The 18,228-nt window shown below is 35.3% G+C and overlaps 1 pseudogene; it reads right to left on the bottom strand.

The window, feature by feature from the left end:
- Positions 1-211: 211 nt before the first annotated feature.
- LOC124371017 lies at positions 212-17,376 on the bottom strand (annotated as a pseudogene).
- Positions 17,377-18,228: the final 852 nt, after the last annotated feature.

The raw sequence follows: 18,228 nt of genomic DNA, 5'->3' as shown, positions 1-18,228 counted from the left end.
TTATTTATTTTTTGTGGTATGATATTGGTTTAGCTATGGATGGGTGGATTTTTGATTATTCTTGACACTGCGGGCTCGTTTCACTCGATTTTGATATCAGTCAGCTGCATCTATCGCACATCGACAATAAGCAAATAACTGATCGCTAAAATGTGCTTTTCATATTTCGTGTGTGAAAAAGTGTAAATAGACAAATAAATTTACAATTTACTGTTTTGTAAATAATGCTTTAATTTCGGTTCATATTTTTCTATAATTATGTTCGAGCATCGCCGCATAATGAAAGTGTCTGAGGACGACATCTGACATTGCCAATCACTAAAACGTATTATTATCATACTTTGTGTGAAACGCCATACATACATTACCAAATTAACAAATTATCGTACTCTTGTTAATAATATTTTAGCTTACACTTCCCATGTCTATATTCGTGCATTACCATACGTCTATGTAAGGACGTCCACTGCTCAGAGACAACAAAAATCTAATTTTTTTATCTCGTAATTTTGTGTAGTTGTATAAATATGCCCTTTATTTGTCATGAAAGTAATATATTGTTCATGTATTAATTTTGTATATCACAAACTAGGAATAGTTTGAAATATTAGACTGACTGGCCAGATTCACTTTTGCCGTAACAAAAACATAATCATTTAGAATGTTGTAAGATAAGTTGACAAATAAGAGGAATTGATATCTAACTCAGAATCGAGACCAAATATTCGGTATCAGAAAGGAAATTCTTTTTACCGATTCCTAGTTTTCACCATAATGTATTGTGTGACATGTTTATAAATGTAAATCTGTAACTAATGTTGTTGCATTCCTGCAACTAAGTGAAACTGATGAACAATTTGTACTGTATTGGAATTTAAAAAAACAATATTACTAAAATCTGGATTACATTGTTCAGTTTTGTTTCAAAAAGCATCCATACATAAGATAAGTACGTAACAAAAATAACATATTTTTTATAATTACCCTGATTTTTACTTCATTTTCCTGTGAAATATATTTGTTGAAACTGTATTTTTTAAGTTTCAGTTTCAAATAAATAACTGTTAGCTTTTATAAGTATGTATAAATGTTCTATAGATGTTACAGATAACGTTCACAATCACTGATAAGAGCTTTAGAGGAAATTTCTTACAGCATTCCTTTTATATCTTATTCCTTGTTTTTAAAACGTTTAAGTAAAGATATAATATTAAGTAAAAGGTTAGACCTGAATCTTTTGGAACATTTAGGATCTACAGTAATAATAAACTAATATATTCTGTTTACTCTAAATATTTTACCATCCATGTTGTTGTTTTACATCAAATAAAGTATTTTGGACAAATTTTATAATTAATAATTTCGTTGGGAAAATTTAAGATCTGTAACAAGTTTAAAAACCCACTATCCAGAGGAAAATAGAAAATCTTAAGTTTTCTCAAAATTAAGAACACATATTTAATAAATGATTTGGCACCTCCTTTAGTATTTTTGTTAAAATAAACAAATTCATGCAATCTCAGATGTTTTAGTTCATAATTAAAACAACTAAGACTGTTGAACAAAATAAAAACTAACAATTTTTAATAAGAAAACTAATACCAACATTATTTATTATTGATTCAGAAATTTTTAAAACAATACAATAATTACTCTCTTCTGCTTTCTACATGAAATAAATTATAAAAGGATATGAGGTAAGAAATGGTTACAAAAAATTATTATCACTAATCTTTAGTATCTTCGAGAAGATGAGACGGGACACTTACCCACCTGACACCCAAAACACATATTATACCTTTTAAATTTCGAGATGATTTTGAAATCATAAGAATAAAAAAGGTTTTTACGTAAATAACAAAGAAAATCTCAATATAGAAAGTATATTAAACCAATATACACGTACGTAAAAGATGGCCTGTTCAACAGTATTTACAAGTGACCTGATTACGGCTAAGGAGCTACAAACAATTATTACGGTAAAGCGTGGGAACTGTAGTGTCACGACCCCAGCCGGCCGGAACACATAGAGAACTGGTGACACAGAAGTGCCAGAGTGAGAAGCCGAGTAGTGGTGTCCGATCCTCGGAGCAGCGGAGGAGTCGCCTGCTAGACTGACAGCTGTCTCGTCTCCTGCCGTCGGGTGTTTACGAGTAGAACGTGAGCACGGACTGCTGGTTGCCTCGTACGAACAGGAACGGTGGCAAGTCTCTGCTGATCAGCTCCAGCCACGACATGTACAGCATCGCCGTCACTACGTTCTTCCTCGGCATAGGCAGAGTCCTACGCAGATATCGTAATATACTTTGGTACTCATGCACCAGTTGTAATCATTGTTTACTTTTTCAGTGGCAGCTGCTGAGGTCAGACGTGTTTTATGAACTCAGCAATTTCCATTTGTAAAACAATTTGTATCACATTTTACGTGAAAAATGAAATAAAGTGTACTTAAGTGTGGGAAATGTTAATTAACAAAGGCCTATGGTGAGTACACTATGAGTAAAACAAGGATTTACAAGTGGTATAAAACGTTTAACAGATGGCCATGAAGACATAAACGATGACGAACGCTCTGGACGCCCCCGCACAATCAACAACCAATATTAACGTGAAAAAAGTGAAGGAAATGGATTGAACGATCACCGTATTACGATCAGAGAAGTCACTGATGATGTTGGCATATCGATTGGCTCATACCATAACACTTTTTTAGGGTGTGAAACGAGTGGCAGCAAAATTGGTTCAAAACTGTTGAATTTTGAACAAAAACAGTGTTTGAATTGGAAGTTGCTCAGGAGTCACTAAATGAAGTCAGCGATGATGCAGAACTACTAAAATGTCTTAAAACAGGTGATGAAACATGGGTTTACAGATATGACGACAAAACTAAGGCTCAAATCATCCCAGGGGAGCAATTCTGGATCACCAAGACTGAAAAAGCTCGAGAAGTACAGTTGAACGTGAAGGTTTATGCTCACTCTGTTCTTCGATTTTAATGTTGTTGGCCTTCATGAATTCTTGCCACAAGGCCAAACTGTCAATAAGGAGTACTACCTGCAGATTCAATGCCGTTTGCATGAAGCAATCCGAAAAAATGTCTGGATTTGTGGCAAAACAATTCATGGCTTTTGCACCATGACAATGCACCTGCTAATACTTCATTGCTTGTTTGTGAATGTTTTGCCAATAACAGTACTTTAATGATGCCTTAGCCACCATATACTCCAGACATGTCTCCATGTGAATTTACTTTTAATTTTCAAAAATAAGAACTTTATAGGGCTGTCGTTTTACAAGCATAGATGACATTAACAGTTTATCACTGACAGAGCTAAGGCTATCCCATAGATCGAGTTTGAGAAGCGTTTCGAGGATTGGAAGAAGCACTGGTACAAATGCATAATCTAATGGGGATTATTTTGAAGGTGACAAACATTAATGTAGAAAAATAAAATTTCTTTTTTAAGAAAGAAAATTCCACTTTTTTAAACATAATTCGTATATTCTTTCATCAGCTGTGCACAACATATTGATAGTTAGTTTATTTTGATTACAATATTCATTGTAATTAAAAAGATATAATTAAATTGCTCAATGAAGATAACTATAACAAATTCCTAGGAGCTTACTGCTTGAGCCCAGAGGGTATTAGAGAACAGGAAACCCACATTGGTTTTTGCAAAAGCCCCAAATACAAGGAAGGAAGGCACAATGGTCCTTTTACAATTAAGTGTAGGGTCCAGACTTTTCCCACATAAAAATTGTATGGTAACTATTTTTTTTAATAATAGTTGTCTAGATAAATGGCTAATAGCATCATAATTATATTTTTAGGCGGGTTTAAGTTCATCTTTGAGTACAACTTTGAGATCAAGTTTCTTGACCCACTTCCTTGAGTCCTAGGATGATTCTTCTTTGAGAACTACTTTCATTTAATCTCCCTTTTAGCGACTACAGCTACAATGTAAAGCCAAGATGCTGGACACCGAGGTGTGTGAGTCAACATCAACGTGAAGGGAAGTCAATTTCAAAGTTTTATTAAGTAATAAGTGTGTAGGCAAAATTTTAAAGAACATTAGAACCACCAGGCCCCTCCAAGATATCATTTTAGTTAATTTAAGTAAAGTGTGGCGCTTTGTAGGTTATATTTGCCATAATTACACTAGTAAGTAAACTTTGCAATACCGAGTGCTTATTACTAAGACCTCAGAGATCTCCAACCCTGTGTTGTTAGTGACATTGTTACAAGTACTCACACATAACAATGAGGTTGGAGGCGGTGGAGTGCTCCAGCAGCAATTCCCTCAGTCGCAGATGTCGGTTGGTCCTTGTCCTTCATCGCCAGCAACTCAGCGTCCGTTATGTGCACTGAAAACCAACAACCATTTGTGTTATTGAACTGCAATATAACTGTTTGTTTGTTCAATGGATATTTTTAGTATTGCATTTTCTACACATAACGCAGCTACGGCGGGAAAGGGTAGATTCAATATGAATGTTGAGTTTTAGCTCCATTCATAGCTACGTTATGTGTAGAAAAACTCGGTTGTTTCGATAGCGTGTCTAAACATTGTAGTGCAGATAATTGTGGAGGTGAAGGATTTTTGTTTGCATCACTGAACGACAGCAAATGTAATGAATTCCCTGTCACTTTCTAAAACCTTCTATCATAAAAAAAACTTCAAATAAAGTAAAGATAATTGTTTACTCAGTTGATACTTTTCTAGCTACTGACCATGCTCCATTCACAACCATATGTATATCCTGTAGGCTTCATATGAAGGCGTTACTTTATCACTAACATTAATTGTAAAAAGTTAAAAATATCGGGTATAATAACACACTTATCAGACCATGATGGACAGTTGTTTGGAAATTTATTGTTTGGAAAATGACTTTGGTCATAAAACTAAAAAAATATTGTAGAAATTTACGAAGGCTAACACAGATTTATTTTAAAACTTCTGGCACATCACGAAAATTGGTTAGATGTTTATCAAGCTACTGTTGAAACTAAATACAATGTTTTTTTATTGTAAATTTTGCTTATGCCTTTGAAACTAGCTTTCCCCAAACTACTAACAATAGAAAAATATAAACAATGTTAAATGGATTTAGAAATGTTAAAATTAAAAATGATGAAATTGTGAAACTTGAAAAAGAGTACAGATTGCTGAAAACCGAGATTTTAAAACAGAAAATTAAACAGTTAAAAAGGGAAGTTAAATTACAAATTTAATAATGAAAAAAAAACAGTTTTTGGATAATAAAATAATGAATTTATTACAAATAAATCAAAATCTACATGGAAAATTATAAAATCTGAAGTTGACAACAGTACTAAAACAAATGAAAATATACATATTGTTGTAGAGGGCAAAACTGTATCAGAGCCAAATCTTGTCAGCAATATTTTTAAATGATGTTTTTGTAAATGCTGTAAGATAATTTAGTAATTCCGAACATCCAACCTAAAATTGTTAGTGTGTTGTCCTTTAAAACACAAAATTCAAGAAAGATTCACTTTTGAATCTGTTTAATGAAGATGCAGTAAAAAAATTGTTATGGCTTTTTAAAAACAAATTTTTCGACTGGTATCGATGATATTCCAATGGCTTTGGTAAAACAATCGTTCCCGCTCATCTTCCAGGCCACTCACGCACATTATTAATTCATCATTAATTTCTGGTTTTTTCCCATGTCAATTAAAAATTGCTAAGGAAACACAAATGACCCATCAAGTTTCAGACCTATATCATTGTTTACCCGTATTCTCAAAGGTTTATGAAAAAGTAGTTTATAACCAGCTTATGAAATATTTGGAACTAAATCAGTTACTTGATAACGAGCAACATGGTTTTCGACCAGGCAGATCCACAGGCAGCAAGTGTTAAATTTATTGAATCGATTATAGACTCAATTGACAGAAATGAAAAAGTTATTGGAATTTTGAAAAAGTTTATTGGAATTTTTCTTGATCTTACCAAAGCATTCGACAGTGTGTCCACATGATGGGTTGCTTAATGTCCTTAGTGATTTTAATATAAAAGGCAAGGAATACAATTGGTTTAGGTCATATTTGAAGAATAAGACAGCAGTGTACTCAAATTCAACACATTTTAAACTATGCTGGAAGTCAGTATAATTAACATTAGAAACCTATTTAAAAAAAATGTAAAATAGTAAAACATGGCGTTCCTCAAGGTTTCTATCCTGGGCCCTCTTTTATATTTCTCTGTTATTTAAAGGGGCTCCCTGGGACGGTTCCAGGTGGAGGCTCAATATGCCTTTATGCTGATGATGCAAGTATTACGGTTTCAAGGTAATAAACAGGAAGACATTGAGCTTTTATCTTTTTTAAAACCTTTTAAACTGTTAAAGATTTCCTGAGTTTCCAAGAATCTCTTGCTAAACCCAAATAAATCAAATTTTGTATCGTTCAGTACCAAACAATCAAGATTACAATTTGAGCCTAACATATATTTAGAAAATTCAAAAATTGAATCAAGTAGACAGTACAAAGTTTCTTGGAATAATATTAGATCGGAATTTAGGTTGGGGAAACATGTTGATTATGTGGTAAAAAAAATGTCCTCCGGTCTATTTGCTTTACGCCAAATGTCAAGGTGTGTGTAGCATTGAGACATTGAAAGCCATCTACTTTGCTATGGTAAATTCCCATATGTCCTTACAATATAGGCAATATAACGGAGCCACAACTAAAAAGAAATCTGAACAGAATCTTATTACAACAAAAAAAGCTCTAAGAATAATTTTTTAACCTAAAACAAAGAGATACAGTGAAACCATACTTTTCTCAACTTCAAATTTTTGACTGTATATGATCTATACATTTATGAAACTGTTTTTATACGTAAAAAAATACAACTACCTAATTAATATTTAAATAATCATCATGATCTATAATTTAAGACGTAGCAGATATGTGGAACAACATAGGCTGAAGTTTTATGAAAATAAAACTGGTTTCATCGGCACAAAATTTTTGTTTAAACCTTCCTCTCAATATTCAAAATGAGCAAAATTATGAAAAATTCAAAAAACTACTTAAAGATTATTCATTAACATTAATCCTTGTATTCTTTTGAAGACTTTTTTTGTTTTTAATATGTAAGTAACTTTTAAGTATTGTTGGGTATGATTAGAAATGTATAAAATCCCCTTAAATTACCTAATTAATTACCTTAACTAATAACTGCCTTGATTTAAAAATTGTTTTAACTTACTCTGCAGAAGGCTACATAGCCAAATCTTACTTTTTCAGTGAGTGTCAAACTGATTTTTATGTTTTAATATATAAATTATAAATTTTATATTGAGATTTATTGTGACTCTATTCTTGTAATCTGTTACATGTCTGAATACAGAAATTTTTGAATTTGAATATGTTGTATTAAAAGTTGCTAACAAATTCTCAAAATAACGTATTAATTTTAACAGTTCCAATCCTAATAAAAGCTGACGTTTAAACAGAATTATGTTTAGTGTGGACTGCTGATTGAGACAGGGATCTTGTTTACTAAGGGTTCACCCCAGAGGGTTCACTTCTGGCTGGTTTATACCTACCAGTTGACTCTACATTGGGTACAGCAAAAGCCAATGCTTACTTAATTCTGGGCAACCTTATGGATGTCCAGGAGCGGCACATCACTAACTGTAAATGTCGAGAAATTGGGGTGCAAGGGTAGATCGATAGGTCTAGTCTACTGCAGAAGATGACTGAGTTGGTGGTTCCCCTAAGAATCAAAGGTTCTTGCCGGGCTTGACACGAGGGTGTACCACCCCCTACCTGCTTTGACTGGAGAGACTGGTATTTTCCTCATGGATCTCGATAGGTGGCGGACCCTACCCCCAACCTTTTTTTTTTCCTTCCTGAGGAAAAAGGACAGTTTGTCCCCGTGCTTAGTCCTAAAAGGACCTTTGCGCCTCCCTTACTTTAATTTTGTGCCCTCAAAGACCGAGTGCAAAAACCAATCAGATTTAAGGGCTCCTGTTCTCTAATGTCCTTGGGGCTGAGGAGATACGCTCCCAGGTATCTTTTCCGGAGTCTCTACGATGGCAGGACAATCTAACCAAATGTGCTCCTCTGACTCCTCCTCCTCTCCACAGAGTCTACACTCGTTACTCTGACCAAGGCCTACCTTCATAAGGTGCTTCCTTAGAGGGCTATGTCCCTGTCAACAATACCCCCAACCTTACCCATCGCCAGAATATCCTGTCACTCTCGGAAGCAGCAAGTGCAAAGGTTTTTTTTAGGACTAGGTGCAACAAGAGGAGTTCTCCTGCTACATGATCGCACACATTGAAGCTTTGAGGCTTACCTCCGTCTTCGTCCTCATCCGCAATTTTCAGCTCCCTTGATGAGAGACTCAAACGCCGCCACCGACTCCTCCTGAGGGCTCTTGGTGATATCTGGGATTACTTTCAAGTCTGAGTAGTCTATCCGGAACTTGGCGAGCAGGCTGGCCATGCTGTAACCCAACAACTTTTGCGTCAGACTATGGATAAAAAATACACGAACATTCTAAGCATTCTATTTTTTTGAACAAATTTCTCAACCGAGACACCACTCTTGGGTGTGCCAAGGATTGTTCACGCGCTGCTGTAAAATGTCATGGAAATTAGTTTTAGAGCTGTCATAATAGGAGAAGCACCAGTGGAACTGTTTCCAATGTGCAGGAAAGGTGATCAAACCCTAGTATAAACACACATTACTCCAGCTACAACCATGGCCAAACGCTAGTTACAACAATAGATAAACATGTTTGATTTCTTGTCAACATTTAACACATTGAAGCCCAGCCCTATTTCGGGGTACACCACTCCAAAACTTAGTTCTTTCGCCATATTATATCCATTTAGCCTTATAATTATGGAATATAATCACTTTTATACAATTTAAAAAAAATATAGGCTATAAACAATTTTAATTCTTTTATCAGAAATAACTTTGGTTTTATGTTTTAAGTACTATGAAATTCAAAGCTCGTGCAAAATTTACTTACACAGAAATGGCAAAAAGGGAAAATGACATGTCCTTGTTTATATTCAACTTGTAAATAAAGCAGGCCTATAATTTTTGTTTCCTTGAATTAAGAATTACATTTTACTTCTCACATGCTATTAAATCTGGCAACAAAGTAATTATATCTGATGTGCTACAGCTTATCAAGCATGTAAATATGTTTTTGTTGCTGTCAGTAACGGCACAGTAACTTGCGAGGGGAAGGACTCTCATTGGTCACTTTTATATTTATTGATAAGTCTAGTCTTACGGCATATCATCTGGATTCTGTATCAAAACTAAACGCTGTTCCTGCTGAGTATACAGTAACCAATTTGAATATTCCCTCTGAAAATTGCTTCTCTGTAAACTGCCCTCAGCAAAACAACGGGTATGAGTGCGGTATAAACGTAATTGTGCATGCTAAGTTAATATTTAATTATTTTTGTCTGCCACAGGTTAAAACATCGTTTATTGATTGGTTTTATAACAGCCCCAGTCCTGACCGTGAGCATGCTGGCTCAATAAATAGTACTTTAGCTACTAAGTGCATTGTAAATAGGGAGTCTGCATGTGATGGAGTTGAATGCTTTAGAGACACTTCTTCTACTTGTTCTCAAGTAGTAAGTCCTCTTATGTTAAAAAAATCCTCGAATGAAAAATGGAGCTTGGTTAAATTAAATAAAAGGAAAAAATGTGATAAATCAAAGTTAGTTCTAAAGCAGTCAACTCATATTGAATGTAGCAATAGATTCTCTGGTTTATGTTCAGAGCCTCAGGATTCGCAGGTTTCCTATATGAGAAATGTATCTGGGTTGTGGAAACAAAGAAATCAGTATGTTAGTATAGGTAAACAAAGTGTCTCTAGAGCTGAAAATGTAAAATTTAAGTGTAAGGACAAAACTCAAAGTGGGTCTAAAGAAAAATGGTTCAATTGCTCTTGAAGAAACTGTTGACTTACCTTGTAATAATTGTTATCAAACTGGCAGTTCTGACAGTGACACTATAAATAGTGAAAGTGGTTTATTCTAATTTAAACAATATGTTATTGATAGGTGACTCTATGATCCGATATGCTAGTATTCCAAGTTGTAAGAGAGGTGCTATGGTGGAATGTTGCCCTGGTGGTAAAATAAAAGATATAAAGGAGAAACTATTGAAGTATACCAACTATAATCTTTCAGTAATATATTTCCATGTTGGAAACGAATAATCTCAGAATGTGGTATAGGGGACGGGCGGGTTACAACGGCGGCCATGGTAAGAGGGAGGTTCTCCACGACCTGGCTGACCTGTTGTTCACCACAAAAACTCATTTCCACAATACCATGGTTTTTTGTAAAACAGCTTATTAATAAGATCTGATTTAACATACAGAGCTCTCTTTGATTTTAATGAACAAGTAAAACTGATGTGCAATAATTTTGATGTTTGTTTTTGTTGAGGCTAATTGTTGGGTGAAGAGGCATCATCTAGCAAAGGATGGAAGACATCTTATAAAAAAACAGGGAACTACCAGCTGGGGAAGTTGTTTTTGAGTGTTTTTACTGCAATTGGTGACCGGATTCAGGGTTTTCTCACTGTTGATGCAAAACTTGGACATTAATGAAAGTATTTTGGTCAGTGATAAAACTATTTTATCTAAGACAGCCCAATCTAAACCCTCTGTTGAGCCTCCCACTGCCAATAGTTCTTTTTTAGAGGCGATGTCTCGGGAAACTGTGTAGATAATAATCGATCAAATCGCAATCTTAAGATAATTCATCACAACGTGCAGGGTCTCTCTTGAAAAATAGACAGTTTTCAAATATTTATTGATTCCGAAGATCCAGATATTGTTTGTTTATCTGAACACCATTTAAGAGATTATCAGTTTGAAGTAACATCTTTGCAGGGTTTTTAATGGCATCACAGCTTTCTGTCATAAATCTCTTCAAAAAGGAGGGTTTTGTATATTTAGTAAACCTTCTATAAAATCTGAGGTCATAGATGTCTCATGTTATTGTCTAGAGGGTAAGTGTGAACTTGCTGCAGCAAGGTTTCAGTTTGGTAACAGCCAAACCCTCCTTATTGTCGCTGCTTATAAACCACAGCCATTTTCTTCCTCAATGCAGGAGCACGACATTTTTTATGCACGTCTATCGGATTGTCTTGCAAAAGTGATGAGTTCAGAGGGTAAAACAATTGTTGTAGGTGATTTTAATGTCGATTTATCTGTTTCTGATATTAAAGCTGACAACTCGTTGTACATGATGACCTCCTCACGGGTTGGGAAATAAAATCACATCATACACTAGAGAATTTAAAAACTCAAAGTCTTTGATAGACCATGTCTACACTGATCTTCCTGATGCCACTTGTAATGCCTCTGTTTTAATCACGGCATTGTCTGATCACCATGCTCAGGTGGTAATTGTTAAGTTTATCACTTCCTGGGAACACTAACCACCCCAGGTTTTTTACTTAGGCGATCATTTTCGGAGGATAATATCCGTATTTTCAGGTATTTACTCATGAGAGAAACTTGGTCCACGGTCTATGAGGCAGATAAAATGCGTATTTTTGGATCTTCCATATCGTATTATTTTGATCAAGTATTTTCCTGAGAAGAAAAATTAGAATTCGTAAGAATGTCTCTAAAGGTAAAGTGTCTCTAAGTGTTTGATCAATTGAAACTTCGTGACGAGGTCATCCAGTGGTATCACTTGACTAAAGATTTGGATTCTTCTGATGTGAGAAGACAGCATTATTTATCATTAAAAACGGCAATACAAGTCTAAAATTAGAATTGCAAAATCAGCCAAAGTGCTGGAGAAGATCCAGAACTCTTCAAATAAAGCAAAAAACTGTATGGGATATAGTGAACGAAAATAGGGGTAAGAAAAAGCACCAGTGCTTCGTTCCTCAAACCATTAAGGGCGTTGATGTGAGTGATCCAAAGCTGGTCTCAAATATTATTAATAATTTCTTTATAAATGTTTCCCATAATGGTTTCACTTCTACTGGGGGAGTTTTTTTCAGATAATCTTCCCTGCTATAACACCTATTCTTTATTTTTTACTCCTGTTTGTAGGAAGGAAATGTCAGACATTATAAAATCTTTAAAAGCAAAGCCATCCTCAGGCTATGACAACATGTCATCTAAACTGCTTAAGTCATGTTGGGGAATCCCTTGCTGAACCACTTGTGCATCTCGTTAACTGTTCTTTTGAAAGTGGAATCTTTCCAGATGTGTTAAAACTAGCTATCGTAAAGCCATTGCACAAAAGAGGAAAAGTTGATGATCTCGATAACTTTAGACCGATCTCCATTGTTTCAACGTTCTCTAAGGTTTTTGAAAAGGCAGCTTTAAGTAGATTATGGTCTTTTCTGATTCAAAATAACATTTTGTTCAGCAACCAGTTTGGATTTGTCAAAGGGGGGTCAACTGTCAATGCTATGTTTACTTTCATGATTGATAAAGTCATCAAGGCTCTGGATAGAGGCAAGTCTGCTTCTGGTGTATTTTTCGATTTGCGAAAGGCATTCGACATGGTTCCTCATGAGCATCTACTAAAGAAGCTTGAGAGCATTGGTATACGTGGTGTCGCAAAGCAGTGGTTTTCTTCTTACTTGAAAGAACGTCGAAAAGTTGTAGAATTGCCTTTTGTGGATGGAAACACTTTTAAAGCATTGGCAATTCTGATGTGCAAACTGTTAAGGCGGGTGTACCCCAGGGTTCCATTCTGGGTCCTCTTTTGTTTATTTTATATATTAATGATCTTAGAAGATGTATCTCAGATGCCCACTTGTGCTTGTTTGCGGACGACACATCAATTGTGATAGAGAGCCAATGTCGTGAAATCATGGAGGTCAAAACTTTTGTAGAATCTAACCGGATAGTCCAATGGTTCCAAGAAAATGGATTAGTTATCAACACTAATAAAACCACATTACTTGAATTTGCTATCACAAGAAAGCATAATGATGACCTTAGTGTTTGTGGGTTGATGATGTAGAAGTCTTTTCTGAACAAAGCGTTAAGTTTTTGGGCTTATCTATTGACAGAAATTTAAGTTTTTCCTGTCATATAAGCGACGTGGCGCAGAGGATAAGTTCTGGAATATTTGTACTGTGTAGGCTTTCTCATTTTGTAAACACTGATGTTCTACTTACAACATATTATGCACTTATTTTTGCATTCCTTTCTTATGCGGTAACCATCTGGGGTTCCGAGAGACGCAATACGCATTGTATCTTTGTCTTGCAGAAGAGGGCAATGCGAATTGTTTCTGGCATTCGTCAAAGAGAGTCTTGTAAATCTGTTTTTAAAAAGCTTGAAGTTCTGACATTTCCTTGTGTTTACATTTTTTACACTTTGATGTTTTTTAAGCAGAACCATGGTATTTTTCAATCTCTTGTCCCTCAATCTGGATATAACCTGCGAAACAAACAAAAACTGAATATTCCTTATCATACCACTTCCTTCTATAAGCATCACACCTATTACAGTGCCATATCATTGTTTAACACTCTCCCTGATCACCTTAAATCTAACTTGGATCTAAACTATTTTAAAAGAAAGCTCAAGTCATTTTCTAATTGAAAATTGTTTTTATTCTATAGAAGAGTATATTAACAGTAGATAGAGTACCATACATAGATTGCTAGTAGTTTTTAGTTATATTTACTTTGACGCAAGCCAATGCATGTACTTATGTTATTATGGCAATAAAGAAATTTTGACTTTGACTTTGACTTAATTTTAATTCTATATAGTAAATAATTTCTTTTTAATTTATATACATTATATATATATATATATATATATATATATATATATATATATATATATATACAGTATAAAAAATATATATATATATATATATATATATATAGAATTAAAAAGAAAAAAAAGAATTAGATTGATATTTTAATACCCTAATTATGAGTTGTTTACAAAACTCATACATTTTCTCTCAAATGGCTTGAGGTTTTTGGCACATCACTTGATACAATGGCCAGGGTGGAGAGGGTTAAGTTAGCAGCTGTTCTACTCACTTCCTCTGCTCGTACTGCAGTTCGTCCTTCTTGTTGGCCAACGTGAAAACCCGCAGCTTGCAGTCGGACCAGTTGTGTCTGGTGGAGATGATGTACGGCAGCAGCAAACGTCAGACCTGTCACATCATTGTCACGTCAGCACAACACAAAATTCATGCCTTCAAATATTATCACTTTTCATTCCAGAGACTACTAAGATATTATGTTGCAAATGTAAATGTTGAGTTTAGCTCCAGTTCATCTTCCTCTTAGTGCAGCATCTGGGAATCTTATACTGTCACAGACTTGACTCCTGGAATTCGTTTTTTAATACGATAAATTGTACTGAGGCTAAGTGGAAAAGAGAACTTTATAGTCCTAATTTCACCTCTAATAAAGTCTAAATTAATTTCAAAACTTGCTTACTCCACCGTGCTCAGGGGTGCCTAAAACATCGCAGTGCACTCAATTGTGAACCTGATGAGATGATGAGAATACCTCCACCTAGATTGCACTGTATTTGCAGTTTTTTGTCTGTTTTTCTAGGTGTCTCTGATGTCAAAGCAATGTAAAGAGTTCATTTTGAGCTTCTTCGTCACAGACTTTTTTTATCTCTTCAGAAAAAACATGACTCCAGATTCCAGGAGTCTAGCCTGTAACAGCGTAAGATTCCAGATGCTGCACTAAGAGAAAGATGAACTGGAGCTAAATTCAACATTCATATGAACACTAGTTTTATTTCTCTACAAAGTCATACGACATTTGGAGCAAATTAGACCATATTTATCCATCTGCAGTTACTTAATCAGGAAAAATCAATCTTGCAGACGAGCAAAGTTTTATAATAAACCAAAAATGGCTGCTTAACATCCTATTTGTATTCCTCATAGCTGGTTGTCACAGTATCATTTTCTAAAAAAACCTGGGTTTCAAATCCTAGCTCGGGTATGTCATTTTCACATGCAGCAAATAATAATCTGTGCTTTGCCTGAATGCAGCACAGTCTTTCGATGGTGGTGAAATGAAAGGAGAAAACATCAACCTAAGAATGGAAGACAGGAAAAACTTATTAATGTATGCCTGGAGGTACTGCCTAAGTATTTAGTCCAGAATTAGAGGTGGTGGATGAACATTGGGGAAACCCGCAAATGCATACTTAGCCTGAGATATGTGGTCAACAGTTCCAGACTAGAATTTCATATAATCTTTGGAGGAAAGAAAAAACACCCAACCATTGAATCAATTTCTTAGTTTATACATTGCATCTATTACAATAGTTTATAAAATGGACTACTTAAAAAAATATTTTTCTTAATTTTCATCTATTCACTCACCACTATTTTATTTCTTGAAAAATTTAGACAAAGAAATTGAGTATTCATTAATTTTTAAAAATCAACCACTGCAATAATTAAATATTATTTCTGTGAGACTTTTTGTATTCAAGAAAAGATTATCAGACATACGTAATGAAAACTTTCAAGAAATCGGTCTAGAAAGTTGAAAAATGTTGAAACAATGAAACTCCTCAGATGGCAAGAAGCATCTATAATATAAGGAAATTGAGTATTAAAAATACCTAAAGAATCATTAAAAACAAAATCAAGAAACAAACAAATATTTTGACAATTGATCAAACAATTGTTTTTACTAAAAATTGATCGCACTCAACCTTGAATGGCTAGATTTTGGAATGATCAAAGTACCTCATCACAACAATAATTCTAAAGAAGCTGGATCTCTAGTTGGGATTGGTGCTCCGAATTGAATTGTGGAAAATTTGTTATTTTCCAAATGTCTAGGATGGCAGCACCAGACAACATGAAAGTGACCGATCTCTCCGTAATTCTGCTACACACACTAGTTTAATACGGTCTATCTGATCAAGCAAGGTGAATACGATATGGCTCTGTCTTAGTTATTTATTTGCAACTCCGAAACTAATCGTCAGTTACCTCCGTCGTCGTACAACCACCACACATCGATGATGCCCTTCTTCTGACTCTTCTGGAACTGGATGAGGTTGTTGATGATGGGGCTTGCTCAGAGGTTGACCGTCCAGACCCCTAGGGAACAAACAATTACGAGATTCAGTGCTGCCGTAAGCCTTACGACAATAAAGATTATGTACACTCTGTATTACATAAACTAGTGTGTAACACTAGCTGGAAATGTTACTTAAATAATTGAAACCATATTTGAGTTTTTACCCCCTTTCTAGATATCTAAAAATGAGTACAAAGTTGATAGCTAGGTATGTGCAGCACCTATAATAGTTTCATTTTTGTTTTTTTTTTATAATTGAAGTTCATTTTGAATATTAGGAGCCCAATAAAAAGGATTTGAAAAAAATCTAAAACCTATTTATGAGGTAAAATATTCTTAATTTAAATTCTTGCGCATTTTGTAACAGTTTTACCAAATAGGCAGACATAATAGATCTTCTCTAATTACGAAAATCTGGTATAGCATGATTATACAAAACTTAAGGACAACTCTCTGCTGTAATAGTCATAGTCATAGTCATATTTCTTTATTAAACATATTCTTCAAGAACAGTAATAGAGTCACAATGTTAACAAATTACATAATTGATATTAATAAATAATCAATACAAGATGTCAGAGCCTCCAATCTTCCTTGTTTACTTCTGTGAATTCTTCGATGGTGTATATTGGGTGGTCCACCAGGAAGTTGTGAAGACATCTTTTCAAGGCAGCTCCCTTGAGGTTTTTCACAGCTTGTGGCAGGAGGTTCCTCAGCTTCCTACCAATGTAGGATGGTTTTTCCTCGAAAAGTGATGTCCGATGTAGAGGTAGTGTGTAATTTCCTGCATGGCGTGTGTTATGTGTATGAAGGGTTTTTCCTGTTTGTACATGCAGTTGGTCAACATGCAAAATTACTTCTTGTATGTAGAGTGCAGTAATTGTCATAATTCCCAAGGTTTTAAATGCTTGTTGGCAGCTTTGTTGGTGTTCGAGTTCCGCTAGGGTTCGGATAGCTTTTTTCTGCAGGAGTAGTACTCTGTTCAGGTTTCCTGCAGAGGATCCACCCCAAACAGCAAGTCCATACCTCACATGAGTTTCCACCAAAGCATAGTAAGCTGTTTTTTGCTGCCTCCAAGTTGCCGATACATTTTATTCGGCGTACTACATATATACCAGTGCTGATTTTTTTTGCAAACCTGGTTTTACATGCTCAGTCCACGTAAGTTTGTGGTCAATAGTTACGCCAAGGAATTTTATATGGTCTTTTCTTGATACATCAAGTGGGTTAGGGATATGGTCCTTCCTCTTGCTGAAGTTGATGTGAACTGTCTTCGATGGATTCATGGCTAGATCATTCCTTCTGCAGTAATTGAGGGCTTTACTGAGAGAGTTTTTTGTGTGGCACTTTCGTACACTCCTTCAGCAGAGTCATTCTTAATCAACAATGTTGTATCGTCTGCATACATCACACAAGTGGTATTGTGATCACGTATATAAGCTGGGAAGTCATTCACAAATAAGACAAAGAGAACTGGGCCCAAAACAGATCCTTGCGGTACTCCGCGGGGTAACAGGTAGTGGCTTGGATTGATGTGAAGTAGTTACACCATAAATGGTAGTTTGCAGCTCGACTATTTGAGATCGGCCTGTGAGGTAACTTACAAACCATTTGTTAGCTGTGTCTCTGATTCCTAATGATGTTAATTTCTTTGAGATGATGTCGTGGCCCAGGCAATCAAACGCCTTGCTGTAGTCAAGAAAGAGTGCAGATACGTATTGTTCTTTGTCTATTTGGTCAATAACATGTGTAGCGCGCACGCACACTACTATTTTAATATAGTAATTTTTAGATGGTATTTTAGTAATTACACAGTGTGTAAATTAATTGGACTAACCCAAGTCCCTTTAACCGCGTGATGTGAGGTGACTGGCCGTGCTGAGGAAATGCAAGGGTCAGCACTCGTCAGCACGGGTCGGCAGTCGAGTTGAGGGCTCGGAGGTAGGCGGAGGGATTGGCAATGTAGAGTGTGTGAAGTAAGTCTATTTTGGTGGAGTGAGATGCGAACACACCGGTACACATATAGTAGTTTGGGTGCGCCTACGAGTGTTTTAGTGCATTTTGAATATAGATTGGACTCAAACAAAGGAGAAACGTGAGTAATTATTTCAAGACCCTTCTCAACCACTATTCTAAAT

This window comes from Homalodisca vitripennis, unplaced genomic scaffold (genome assembly GCF_021130785.1).
Source record: "Homalodisca vitripennis isolate AUS2020 unplaced genomic scaffold, UT_GWSS_2.1 ScUCBcl_828;HRSCAF=3625, whole genome shotgun sequence".
Lineage (NCBI taxonomy): Eukaryota > Metazoa > Arthropoda > Insecta > Hemiptera > Cicadellidae > Homalodisca > Homalodisca vitripennis.
Note: the sequence above shows the minus strand (reverse complement) of the source record. Positions and strands in the feature narration are given on the sequence as shown.